This window comes from Petaurus breviceps, unplaced genomic scaffold (genome assembly GCF_028583685.1).
Source record: "Petaurus breviceps papuanus isolate PSGF00001 unplaced genomic scaffold, PetGlider_PUasm1.0 90681, whole genome shotgun sequence".
Classification (NCBI taxonomy): Eukaryota; Metazoa; Chordata; class Mammalia; order Diprotodontia; family Petauridae; genus Petaurus; species Petaurus breviceps.
In genome coordinates, this window is record NW_027187307.1 from 4,619,751 (window position 1) to 4,634,089 (window position 14,339).

The 14,339-nt window shown below is 46.3% G+C and overlaps 1 pseudogene; it reads right to left on the minus strand.

The window, feature by feature from the left end:
• Positions 1–7,660: 7,660 nt before the first annotated feature.
• Positions 7,661–14,339, minus strand: part of LOC138143977 (T-complex protein 1 subunit alpha pseudogene) — a 9,563-nt pseudogene continuing 2,884 nt past the window's right edge.

The following is a 14,339-nucleotide window of genomic DNA, read 5'->3' on the forward strand; positions in this document are numbered from 1 at the left end:
CTCTCTCTCTCTCTCTCTCTCTCTCTCTCTCTCTCTCTCTCTCTCTTTCTCTCCCTTCTCTCTCCCCCCCCCTCTCCCTCTCCCTCTTTCTCTCCTTGCTCCCAATAGTAGAGCTCATTCATTTTGTGTGTATTTTCTGGTATACTTTCTCTGTTACCTTTGGTATACCTTTCTGTTTGCTCTCATCTTGGATAAATGGGTTTATTTGCTATGTGCTACACATGTTCTTTGTAGAACTGGTATTTGGTAGGGAGGGAGTCCAGCCTTGGATATAAAGCTTGGGCCACTCCTTCCTTGTTAAGGGACAGCAATCCAGGGCTCAGCTTGAACCTGGCCATTATTTCTCCTTGGTTAATGTTTAGGGGAGCAGACAGATCTGATTGTAGCCCAGTACCCTTTTTCTGAGGACCGTGGAGTGGCCAGCGTTTGGCTTCAATCTCCTGCTTCCTATCCTGACATAAATCAAAGTCTCCTTTGGAGGAAGGTGGGCAGAGGAGACTCTGGAGCTAGATATTCGAGCCCCACGTGGACACAAATATCTACAGAGGGCAAACACCCGACTACCATCACTGCAGCCCTTTCGGGTACCTTTGATTACCATCTCTTTTACAGCTGAGGAAGCTAAGGCTCTAAAAGGTTAAATGAATCACCCAAGTTCGTGAAGCCAACAAGTGTTCCAGGTGGGATTTGAACTCATGTCTTCCTGATTCCAAGTCTAGCACTCTGATTCCTGAGCTCCTCAAATGTTGGTCACAAAAAAATAGGCATTGTAAGGCAGGGGCACGGGAAGGAAAAAGGCTACCTTGGCCTGGCATCTAATAGATAACAACAAGGCCAAGAGATAGCACTGATCATCCCTTGGCTCTAGCCTGCCCCTTCTCCAGTCAACAATTCCCAAGGAGGAAAAGTGTGTAAGTGATGCAATCTGCTGCAGCCACCATACACTTCCTGTGTAGCACTTTCTGTCTGCTTCCCTGAGTCACTAGTTGCTTAAACCTGCAACATCTCAGAATTCAATTTCCCAGAATACCACCACAAACTCCTCCTCCTCCTTAAACTGCAGCACCCAGAGGAAGGGCAGAGACAGGACTTGAACCCAAGCATATGAGCCCACATTGCATGGACATGGCAGTGGGGGAACCTCACTGGTGAGTTCCTACCCAGGAGAGGGCCTCACTTCATCCCAGTTTCCTGATGTTTTCTGGCCAGCAAGTTTCTCTCTCCCTATTTCCAGGCTATAGGTGGTGTCCATGATCAGAAGCTACAGCAATAAGGCAAGGAAAAGAAATTGAAAGCATAAGCACTGACAGAGGAGAAGGAAAATGATTGTCTTTCACAAATGATATGACTGTTTTCCTGCTCTCTCTCTCCTCCATACATTTACATCATTTACAATATCATTTACAAATAATATGGCTGCAGCAGATAGAAAACTCCAGAGCTAAAAAGATGAATTGAAACAATAACTTTAGCACAGTTGCAGCAAATTAAACAAACTGCCACAAACCATCAGTGGCTCTGTATTTCACCAACAAAACCCGGCAGAAAGCGATAAGGATCCATTTCGTTCCAAATGACTCTAGAAGGTATACAGCATTGAGGAGCCTATGTACTGAGATGCACATAAGATCTATATGACTTCAACTACAAAGTCCTTTTTATTCCAGACAGACTTAAATCATTGGATAAATATGTATTGTTCTCCTGAGTAGGCTGAGGGGATATAATAAAATTCACAAACTGATTTATTAAATGCCATACCAAACTACCCAAGGATTGCTTTTTTGTATTATCAAATGAAACCAATATAGCTACAATTCGAAGGGAAACAGAAAATGGAGGGGGGGGATCTTGGCAGCAGGATTTATAGCTACTTTTTTGTTACAGCAAAGAATTAACTACGATGTGTGAATTTAATGGAATGTTACTATACTGTAAAATATATCGAAAGGGGTGGATTCAATGAAACCTGAAAAAACTTTTATGAAGTAATTCCAAGTGAAGTGAGAAGAAGCAGAAGAACAATTTATACAACAACAGTGGAAAGGAAAGTTATTTTTGAAAGACTTGAGAACTCTGATCAAGGCGATGAGTAACCACAGGTCCAGGGGCTGATGATGAAGCAGGCTGCCCCACACCTGCCACACTAGATGATGCACACAGGAGCACAACAAGCCATGGCCAATGTGGGACTCTGCTTGACTATGCAGATCTGATGGGGGGATGGGGGATGGATGAAGTGTCTTTCTTTCTTTTTTCTGATTTTCTTGGGGAAGGAGATAAGACACAGAGTAAGGCTGTGGATAGGGTCTCTGAACCCCCCAAAAGAGAAACAAGCAGAAAGAAGGCCACAGTGAAACACAAATATTCAGGAGAGTTGGGGAAGTTACTCTTTGAAGCTTTATTTACATAATGGAGATTCACAATTTCACGTATAATCCTCTCCCATATAGTCTACAACTATATGAAAGTGCTTATTGTATTGGATATTTGTTAGCTGCATAGTTGGGGGGGGATGATTAAACAAAAAAAGAAAATAAGAGGTGAAAACAAGGCCCCTTAAGACTCAAGCAGCACCCATTGGAAAGAGGGCTGGATTCAGTCAGAGGATCTGGGTTCAAGTCTTCTCTCTGATATTTACTACCTATGTTACCTTCAGAAAATCACTTGCCCTCTCTTGGCTTCAGTTTTTTCCTTCGTAAAAACTAGGAGGTTGAACTATGTAACCTTAAAAGGCTTTTCCAGCTCCAGATCTAGGGTCTTATGATCCTGAGCTTGACACATTCTGTAAGTCTTTCCCTTCCCAGGTTCTCTGGCTCCCCAGGTCTCTGGCTCCCCAGGTCTCTGACTCCCCAGGTCTCTGACTCTCCAGGTCTCTGGCTTCCCAGGTCTCTGACTCCCCAGGTCTCTGACTCCCCAGGTCTCTGACTCCCTAGGTCTGACTCTCCAGGTCTCTGACTCCCCAGGTCTCTGACTCTCCAGGTCTCTGGCTCCCTAGGTCTCTGGCTCCCCAGCTCCCAGGTTCTATGACTCCCTCTGGCTGTCTGGCCCCACTTAAGTAGAGGGAGCCCATGAATGCAAAAGGCTAAGAGACGCAGCACAACTTTTTCTTACCATGGAAGTCACAGTATTCCTACCTCAGAATAAAGGACGATTGACCATCAGGAAGGCCATACCAGAAGTCAATGCTCTGGGACACTTTGCCCCTTCTCCTTTTTACCTCTACAAGGCAGGAAAAGGGAGAGCACGAGAGCTTGCTCTTGGGGGGGGGGGTTATCCTTAGCCATGTATCTTGGGAGGGGAGGAAAAGAGTGAAGAAGCAGGTGCAGAAGGGGGAACAAGTCATGGCCAGCAGCCCACCAGGGCAGGGCTCTGGTTCTAGCAGAATGGCACTGGGGCCAATGGTTGGCTCAGCAGAAAGTTTTCACTTTCTCAAGGGTACAACTTTCCTAAGGACCATAACCACCCTGTCCAAGTTGAGGGCTAGTTCATGTCTCTGGATTCAGCGTGCAAGAGGAAGAGAAAACTCTTCCCTCAGGCTTCTTGAGGGCAGGACCTTGTCTTCTGGGTTTGTATCCCCAGGGCCTAGCACAGCACCCAGGCTTGCAGAATTGAATAAACTCCAAAACACCACCCTTTTACCCTGGAAACAAGACTTGGGTAAGGCAGAAAGGCCTTAAGACTACACTTGTAGGGGGAAAATGCTCCTTTCTGCATTCCTGAGAGTTCTCTGAGTCCCTGGCTTCTGTCTCTGAGTTTGGAACTGTGAAGCTACGAGCTGAGGATGACACTGGAAAGACACAAGCAGATTCCTGGAGTCTGATCCAGCTGCTTGAGAGAGCGCCATGTGGGCAGTTTCTTGACACACAGGGAGGAATATTAACATTTTGGGATTGACTGGCTGCATTTCTAGGGAATGTTCTGGGGCCCACGTTTGGCACCAAAGTGGGACACAGAGAGAGCTGAGCTAAGTGATGGTCACTTTTGGGTCTCTGACATCATAGTCACTATGACCCTCAGATCCTTTTGTACATGCTGAACGATGACTTTGTTCACTGTGAAAAGACTGGGAGCCCCTGTTCTTGGGAGGAAGTGGCAGTCTATATCTCGGGGAGTAGATGAGGAAGAAACATGCCAAGAATGTGATTCAGATGGGATTCCTCCAAGCCTGTTGGAACTGGAGTAGTTGAGAAATAGAGGGTAGGAGAACACAGGAATGCAGACCTTTCAGTTGCAGGGGAGAATGCAGGAAGTGAGCTTTCTATGAACATCAACTAGGGCAAACACACTTTGCATATATCTGATTTGTTCCTACTGCCAAACTACATTCATCTTCCTGGTGATAGTGGAATACTTGAGTCAGGAAGATTTTGCTTTAAATCCCACCTTAGATACTTCCTTGCTCTGTGACCCTGGGTAAGTCATTTCCCTGAGTCTCAGTTTTGCAATGTGGAACATGGGGTCACAGGTTGTTGTGAGAATCTAGTATGGAAAACGCTTTGTAAATTTCGAAGTGTGATGGAAACATCAGCTGGATACACTCAAGGCTTCTTTGGTTTCGCCTTGAACCTGCTGAAGGGCTCCCCTCTGTCTTTCCCCTCTCACTCACCCACACACTCTGCTGATTGTAGCCCCAACACTTTGATGTCTGCTCTCTCTCCTCCATTTCTACTGCCAATACCCTGCTGCAAGCTAACCTTCTCACCCACCAGGACATGGTTGGCAATAATCCCCCCACAGGTCCGCTAGCCTCGTCTCCATCCCCTCTCCAATGCATAAGGTTGCCAGAGAGACTTCCAGCCAAGATGGCTGCCTCAATGGGAGTTAAGACCACCAAGCTCCCAGATGCTGACTCCAACAAAACTCTGACGTCCCTACCCGATTGAATAATGATCAAGAAATTCAATGAGAAACTGCAGTAAGTGACTTCTTCTGCCTCCAAACTGCACAAGAGGTCAGCCAGAAGCCCATGGGAAATAGGAAAGGGGGCCACAAGCCAGCAACCTCCCCAGCCTGACCAGAAACACTTGGAGCCCACCAGTATTTGTGTCCAGAGGAAACAAGGGTAGAGGCTCCCATGTGGACAAAAAGTCCCTGGGGGAGAGATAGTGACCAGAGAAGCAAAGCAGCCCTCAAACTGGGTCACCCTGGGCCTGGGACGAATGAACCAATGAAGCAATGAACAAATGAATGAATGAATTTTCTGGTAACCCTGGGCTTATCCCTGAGTAAAGTGCGAGTTCTGTCTGGAGAGATTTCTTCCTGGACAATAAGCTTTGAGAAGAGATCTAAGCTCGATTTAAAGGAGACCCAGAGAGGTTTCCAGGACTACAAAGAGAAAGAAGCCCAGTCCATAGCTCCACACTCAGGGCTGGAATTTCCTCAGTCCAAGGTTTAGTTGTTGTTTTAAAATAATATTTAAGAAAGTATAAGAAGGCCCTTCCATGACCCAGCATCCAGATCACACTATACTGCAGAGACCAGGGGATCAGGAGGCTTGGTTTCTTGTCCTGGCTTTTCCCTAACTGTGACCCTAAACAAATCACTTCCTCTTACTGGGTCTTGGTTTTTCCATCTATAAGGGGAAGAGGTTAGATTGGATGACCTCAAAAGTGCTATAAGCTTGGGTATTATGATTATCCTGCCTTGAACAAGGAGGCCCGGAAGAGGGGAAATGAGATAAAGGGAGATGAATGAGAAGGGAGCAGAGGAGGATGAATGATAATGTACTGCAGTCTGGACAGGTCTCCTGTTCTGAGAGAGAATCTTTCAGGGTAATCAGCCACCTGCCCAAATCCTTGCCTGGTTTCCATTTTTCCACTGTTCCTGCTGCCTATTTTGTTGTGGGTATGAACTTACCCACAGCTCTCCCAGCTGCTCAGGCAGGGCTAGTGTTTGTTTGGACCTGTTATGGGCTAACTGGGTCCTTGACACTCTGAGCTCATTCTGTGCACACAATGGTAAATTTTGGAGAAAGGAATGTTTGGGGTTGATTGACTAGGTGGCAGGAACTTAAACAAGGAGTCGCCATTGTGTGTGTGTGTGTGTGTGTGTGTGTGTGTGTGTGTGTGTGTGTGTCTGTTGGGGAGGGGAGTTATGTGGAAGGAAGGCCTGGCTGTATTCTGGCCTTTGTATATCTCTGTTATACCAAAGCAAGATCTCTCAGAAAGAGGTCAAAGTGACTGTTTCAATGACCCCGGGTACTTTCAATGCTGGCATGACTGTAAGCTCTCTGAGGGTAGAGATGGTATCTTATATTTTTCTCATCAAGTGGAACACTCAACCAAGACTCACTGAAACTGAGTGAATTTGTCTTTGCTGATTTCATGATTTTATCATGTATGTGTATGAATGTATACTAACATTTTTTAAATGCAAGGTTATTGATGGGGGGGTAGGATGGAGGGAAAGAGCACTGGCAACTAGGGGAATGAGGAAAAGCCTTATGTAAACAGTAGATTGCAGTCTTGGAATTCTAAAATGGAGGTGAGTAGGGAGGATGTTCAAGCACAGGGAACAGCCTGTCCAAACATTTAGAGAGGGGAGATGGGAAGCTGTGTGTGGATGACACATAAGAGTTCTGTCCTCTATATCATCAGTGTCCCTCCCCCTCACCAAGGCTGTTCCCAGCATCTCCACTGCTGCATCCCCCCACCCCCACCCCCATTTTTGCCCCTGTCAAAAGACTTCCTTGTTATGACTGCCTCAAGCAAGGGATCACTTTACTTTGGGCCCCTTTCTGTTTGCTCTGTGGACTATAGTACCAACAGGGGACAATGGTTGAAAAAGTTTTGTGTGTGTGGAGGGGTGCTATGAGAGGAAATATCCACATCTCCTCTCTCTCTAACTCAGGGATCTGAAAACCCAGTGGGAGTCAGTGAGGAATGTAGTGGGGAGCAAGAGGAGCAGCCCTCATACACCGCCTCCTCTGCCTTCCACTTCCATGCTGGCTGCTCTCTCTGGCCCAGGCAGACAGCTACTGAGAAAGCCCAGCTAGCTGCCTGGCTGTGGCCTTTCTTCCCCACAGACGCAGGCCTGGAGCCCTTCTGTTGGCAGACAGCCTGCCATGGAGCAATTTCATCTCTTGTCTCTGCTACTGGATTTGCATGAGAGTTTTAAGGTGAGGCATATGCTCAGGGCTTAGTGCCCTCATCCCACCATGGAGGAAGGCCATGGAAAGTCTTAAGCTTGTAGCTTTCTTTGGTGACAGTGAGGATACAGGGGGAGGTCCTTGGCCTATCTGCTAGCTTGTTTGGCAGGATGGAGAGATGCTTCATGACTGGCAGGGACAGAAGAAAAAAGGAATGGTACCCTTGACCCTTGGGATGCACTGGCCTAGCCTGGTACAATATCAGGGTTGAAGAACTGCAGGTTAGGCTCTTCCTAGATCCTTGGCACTATTGTTGTTTTTATAAAATGCCCTGGAGTGGCAAAGGGGCACAGAGGCTAGGTAGTCCAACCAATACCTAACCAAGAATGCCCTGGACCACAGGAGGCTCCCTGTGACACCTTGGACAGGCCCCCTCCAGGCTGCCATTTTGTCCTCTGCAAAAATAAGGGACTCAGTCTTGGACCCACAGACAACTCCATGAACTTGGGTGGAAAAAAAAGAATGATATCTTTATGTTCTCTGAACTTTACTGGAAATTTTGCATGTTCTTCAATTATGAATATTGGCCACTGCCCCAGGTGGGGCCATGACACACAGAAAGGGGAAGATCTCCTGGACCAGAGACAGGGCTGGGGGAGAGCATCAGTGGGGATGAGAGTCCCTCTGGCAACCGTATGCTACAATTCTGCTACGTACAAGGTACTGTGCCCTCCAGGAGCTTACACTGTACTTGGCAGGATACAAGGTATACACAGACAAAATACATATAATTTGGTGGCTGAAACACTAATAACTGGGGCAGAAGCAGGAAAAAAAGCCTCATGTAGAAAGTGGCCCTTGAGGTGAGGCCTGGAGGAATTTCCAGACTCCCAGAGGCAGAGGTGAGGAAGAAAAATGTTCTAGACTGTCCCTAGAAGAGATGAGGAAGTACACGTCTCTCTTTTCCTGGCACAGGTGGGGGATGGTCACTTTGTTGGCTGACTTTGCTTCAGTTTGTTGCCTTGGTTCACTGGGCAGGTGTGGGGGTGGAGGGATGTTAGTGGTGGTGTTTAGTCATTTTCAGTCCTGTCTGACTCTTCCTGACCCTATTTGAGGTTTTCTTGGCAAAGATACTAGAGTGCTTTGCCATGTCCTTCTTCATTTTATAGATAAGGAACTGAGACAAGCAGGGTGAAGTGACTTGCCCAGGGTCATGTAGCTAGTGTCTGAGGCCAGATTTGAACTCAAGATGAGTCTTCCTGTCTCTAGGCCTGGACTCTGTGCCGTATGGCACCACCTTGCTGCCCATGGAAGGGCTATACCTGGAAGCAATTGTAACATAAAGACAAAAGGCATCGAGGGAAGGGGAGGGGAACTAGGGAAGAACCAAGAAGAGCACAGAGTGGCAGTCACAAAGAGATCCTTTTAGGCTGGAAAACTGTCCTAGGAATCAGGCTGCCCGTTACAAGCTAGGTGCCATCCTCAAGTCCTCACACTCACCCCCATATCCAAGCTGTGACCGAGGCCTGTTGATTTCACCTTCGTGATTTTTCTCCAGTATGCCCCCCTTCCGTCCTCTGCCCTGCCCCCACCCTGGCCCAGGCCCTCCATTACCTCCCTCCTAGACCATTGCAATAGTGGCTTGGGTGGGGGGCAGTATCTGCTCGCCTCAAGTCTCCACCCAGGCACCAAGGCCATCTTCCTAAAGTGCACTCCCTTATTCCACAAACTCGAATAGCTGCCTGTCACCTCTGGGACCACACATGAAATCCTTCTCATCTGGGCCCAGACAGCTGAGGCCCACAGCTCCCCACAGTTGACCTTGACTCCAGTGCTCACTGGACTGCTCCTGAGAACAGTAACTCACTATTTTTGGAATATCTAAGCTCGCACAGCCCCCTTTCAGTTTGGGATACCTCTCAATTCATTCAGAATATTCTTTATAATGTCTCTACCCTGAATCTCACTGGCAAAAGTCAGAAGCAGGCTCCCTGGGAGCTGACTCCCCACCACCGGCCAACAAACCAAGGTTTCTAAGGATTTAGAAAACCCATGTCAGCTCAGTTTTCCAGGCTAAAGACCTCAATTCAGGTAATGTATCATATGGTTCCCTGGGTCAGCTGAAAGGGACCATAGCTAGTATGTGGCCCAACTCCTTTATTTTATGGTTGAGGAAACTGAGGCCCAGAGAGGGGAAGGTTCAGTATGTTTTCCATGAGGCCCTCTCCTACTCTCTTGGATGCTCTCCAGTTTCTGGACATGACTAACTAGGTTGTTCAGGAGCAAACACTGTTCTGGATATGGTATGCTCAGGAGAGAGGCCAGGAGGACCATGAATTCCTGTGATCTGTACACCATGCCACTCAAGGTTGTGTTGGTGAAACAGCTGAATGCCTTGTCCTGCCTCTTCCTTCACCCCCTCCCTAGCATGTCCGTGCTTTCCCTCACTGAAGGGGGCCCTCTCCTTTCCCAACTCTCTTCTCTTAGACGCCAACCTGCCCCTCCTCCAAATGTCCTTCTTGCTGTAGAAGGGACCCCATTAACCTTCCAGGTGCCCAGTTTCACAGCCTCAGTGGCGCTCTTGACCCCTCATTCTCCCATGAGTTGCCGAACCTTGCTCTTCTACCTACATGACATCTCACATTGACCTACTCTATTTCTAGGCCTCCTCCTAAGCTGAAGCCTTCAGTGATGGTCACCAAGATTGGTGCAAAGGTCTCCTATTGGGTCTGAGTCTGGCCTTACTTCAGTCCATACTTCACAGAGCTGCCAAAGTCTGACAATGTCACTTTCCTGCTCAATAATTCTGATGGCTTCCTCCTGCCTCTAGGACACACTACAAACTCCTCTGTTTTGCTTTGAAATCACTTTATAATGTGGCTGCAATCTCTCTTTCTGGACTCATGATATATAGCCCCCCTTCCCATACTCTGTGATTCAGCCAAATCGATCTCTCTTGTTCCTGGCTCTCCAGAGCTCAGATCTTCACATTTGCACTGGCTGTCCCCAATCCCTGAAAGATACCGCCTTCCTCACCTTGACCTCCCAGAATCCCTCTCTTTCTTCCAAACGAAACTCAAGTACCACCTTGTCCACATAGCCTTTCCTGGTCCCCCAACCCTTCGTGCCCTCCCTCCATGCCTCTCAGTAAGCACTTATAAAAGGCTTCCTGACCTACTGTGTGCCTGGCACTGTGCTAAATGCTGGGGATACACAGAAAGGCCAAAACACAGTCTGCTCTCAAGGAGCTCGCTTTCTAACAGGGGAGACAATATTCCAACACCTGTGTGCACATACAGATCCATACAAGGTAAACAGGAGGCGATTGCAGAGGGAAGGCACTCATACTCAGGGGCAGAACTGTATACATTAGGCATGTACTTATTGCTCCACTCCATGACATTCGTAAGCTCCTTGTTTTTGCCCTTGTATTTCTGAGCCTGGACTGCTTGCTATTGATTCTGTCTCTCCATATTGCTATCTCTAGAACTGGCCTAACTGGATTTGTGTGGCCTTAGAGTGCCCAGGGCAGGAATGATTCTCAGGGTCCCTCCCCCAAGTATCTAGCCCTTCTGGGAAAAAAGTCACCCTGTAGGAACTTGGATGAGCACAGCTCCCTTTCTTCTCCCTCCCGCAAAGGGCGAACCAAGAATGTGGATGTGGATTCTCATTTTGGCAAGCCAGAGGGGCCAAACTGTCCCCTTTATTATCCATCCATTCAAAGCCTGGTGACAGAAAGGATTCCCCCCAACTTGCTGTCCCCTTACTGTTTTCTAGGAGGCCACATATAATGTTCCTTCTGAATGGGCAGCCTCAGTCCAGATCTTGAGAAGCAGGAAGTATGTTGTCATCTGTGGCCTAGGACATACTCCCTCTTCCTTACCTCTGCTGCTCAAGGCCTTTTGTTGTAATGGCCCCTCCCCCATGATGGGGCATCTACTTATCTCTTGTTTTCTCTAGTAGAAAGTAAGCTCTTTGAGGGCAGGGGCTGGTTTTCATTCCCTCTTGGCAAACCCAGAGGCTAGTACATAGTAAGTGCCCAATAAATACGTGTTGGGTTCATTAAGAGCATGGAAGCTGGGAGAAAATATGAACAAAGTTAATAATAACAAAGTTATAACAGAAATATAACAACTAGTCCATATTCATTTGGCCATTCACAAAATTACCCAGGGATCCTGGGACAGAGTTGGGGAATTTAGGAATGTAGGAGTTCTGGTCAATGTCTTATCTGACTCTGGGAAACTGGGAGAGGTCAAGCACCCCCCCCCCCCCCCCCCCCAGCCAGGAGGCTTACAGGAATGGGGGCCGGTGATGCTCTCATTGAAAAGGAACACCCTGGAATCTGACACATTTTAGAACGTGCACAATCATCATGGTACTGAGTTAATATTAGGGAAATGGTCCAAAGTCCCCATAGAACGGTAATCGCATTTCTGGAGTCAGGCCACAATGTTTAGTTTTCTTTCTTAATTTATTAGTTCTCTAGGATCTACAGGCAACAACTTGCACATTCTTTTGAATTAGACCTATAATTTCATCTTTGTGGAGATGTAGCTCAGTAACTCATCTGGAATTGCATGATCTTAGAGTCAATCAAGGACCTGAGAGGTAAAGTGAGTTGGCCATGGTCACACAGTCAGCATGTGTCAGAGACATGACTGTATGCCCCATTTTCCTGACTAGGAGGCCAGGCTTTTCTCTACTATACCAGCTTAATACAGGTTGGGTGAATGCCAACAGATATCCCAGAAACTACCTATAGTTGTGTGTGTGTGTGAGGGGGGGGCAGAGAGGGGGGGAGGTCAAAAAGGTAGAGTGGGGAGGGGGAGAGAGGGGGGGAGGGAGGGGGGGAGAAACAGAGAGACAGAGAGAAAAAGAGCAAGAGGAGGGGGGGGAGAGAGAGGGAGAGAGAGAGACAGAAAAAGAGAGAGAGAGATTAATTGGTACTTGCTAATGCTAGTTTGAGCAGGGAGATATCTTTACCTTAAAAAAAAATCCTCTGAAGTGTTGCATATTTCAAAGCTCAGTTAATAAACATTTCTCAAGCAGTATCTTTGCCCCTGTAAATGTTTCAGTCATAACATGGCTCTGCTCTCCAGTCAGATCCAGTTAGGAGGCGGTCCTGGCCAGCCCCCTCAGCTACTACGTAGGTTCTCTATGGCAGTGTCCTGGACCAGCCTAGCTATAGACTGTTCATTCTGTCCAGGAACAAAAGTGGACACAGGATCCCTCATGAGCTAGTTAAAAACAAAGGACATAAGCATTCCAAGTCAAAGTAGCAAATGTGTTTGATATCTGGACTGGAAATGTGTATCAAAGCAGGCTGGGAGGGAGGGGCGGATGCGATGGAAAGAAGACTCAGGCACAAGCTCTGTGACCTTCACTTAACCTCTCTGGGACTCAGTTTCCTCTCCTGTAAAATGAGAGAGGAGCAACTGACCTCTCTGGTTCCTTCTAGCCCTAAATCCACACAGAACCCGTTAGACATCAGAGCTACGAGCAATGCAGTAAGTAATGCATGGCTTGAGTGACTTGGTGGTGGAGGTCTGGGGGAGTGGAATGAGGTATGCCTTGTCATACAGGGCCACTGGGTTGACTCTGCTTTCATTAGTTGTATTTCTTTTGTTTTGAGGGAAGGTTCTAATTAAGTCATTGAAAATTAACAGGAATTGTTTTTAAAGCTTCAAGAAAACATATATTTATTTTAAAAAAATACCATTGGTCATCTGGCCAGGAAGAGTTTATGTGAGTCAGTAGGAAAGGATGTGTATGATTTGGTTTTTTTTTGTTTGTTTTTTAATGACTGATGTTCTTTGTTGCCAGTGGTCTGATTAAGATGGCCTAGCGTATGATCACAGTTGTTGTTCAGTTGTGTCTGACTTTTGGTGACCCCATGGACCATAGCACACTAATACTATACATGAGGGTTTCTTGACAAATATGCTAGAATGGTTCACTATTTCATTCTCCGATGGAATAAGGCAAACAGACATTAAGTAACTTGCCCAGGGTCACACAGCTAGTAAGTGTCTGAGTCTGGATTTGAACTCAGGTCTTCCTGACTCCAGGCCTAACACTCTATCCACTGAGCCATTTAGCCGATCATAGAATTAGATCCAAAAGGTGTCTTATGGGACATCCAGTACATTTTCAATATGGTAAATCTAAGATCCAGAGAGGTAAAGTGATTTGTCCAATGTCATATGACATACAGCAATCTATCTCCCAATTCCATGACTTCTGGGCTGTTACTCCTTCCTTGAATGCTCTCTCACCTCCTTGCTTCTTGCCTTTTAGAATCCCCAGTTTTCCTCAAAGGTTGCCACGTACTACCTATGACCTGAGATCTTTCCTAATTTCTACAACCAATGTTTCCTTTCTGAGATAAGCTTTTTTTTTGACTTGTATATACTTATATATGTTTTCCTTGGAGAACGTAAGTTCCTGGGCAGAGAATGTAATATTTTTGTCTTTTTATTTCTGCTACCTAGCATAATACTTGGCATATACGAGGCATTTGTGAAATACTTAATTGAGAATTAGAAAGGCTATTAGGGGTTATATAGTCGAGTAATCTCTAAGGAATCACTTTTTGTGATTCCTATAACCTATAACCATCTCACTTCAGAATAGATCCCATTTCATTTTCAGACAGTTTTTCCTTATGTTGTGAATCAAAATCTGCCACTTTGTAACTTGGTTCCATTGGTCCAATTTCCCTGCCTCCAATTTTACATATTCCATATGACTCTTCTTTAAGTATTTAAAGATCCCATTAAAACTTCTTTTATTACTAAGTAGAACATGCCTAGTTCCCTCTGGACTATTTTTAAAAAAAGTATGGTTGCCAGGCCCCACACCATACTGATCACACTCCTCTGAATGTGCTTCAATTTATCAATGTCTTTCCTAAAAGTGATGCTCAGTATTGAATATAATACTTTTATAGCCCATATAAAATACGATGAGATTATTCCTTTTTTTCTGGATGTTTCACTTCTTTTAATGCAAATTAATATTACACAATTGTCTTTTTCTTTTAAAAAAAAATACCATTGGGGTAGCTAGGTGGCACAGTAGATAGAACACTGGCCCTGGAGTCAGGAGGACCGGAATTCAAATCCAGCCTCAGAGACTTACTGGCTGTGGGGAGCCTAGGCAAGTCACTTAACCCCAATTTCCAAGACAGAGAGATGGAGGAGACAGAGAGAGAGAGAGAGAGAGAGAGAGAGAGAGAGAGAGAGAG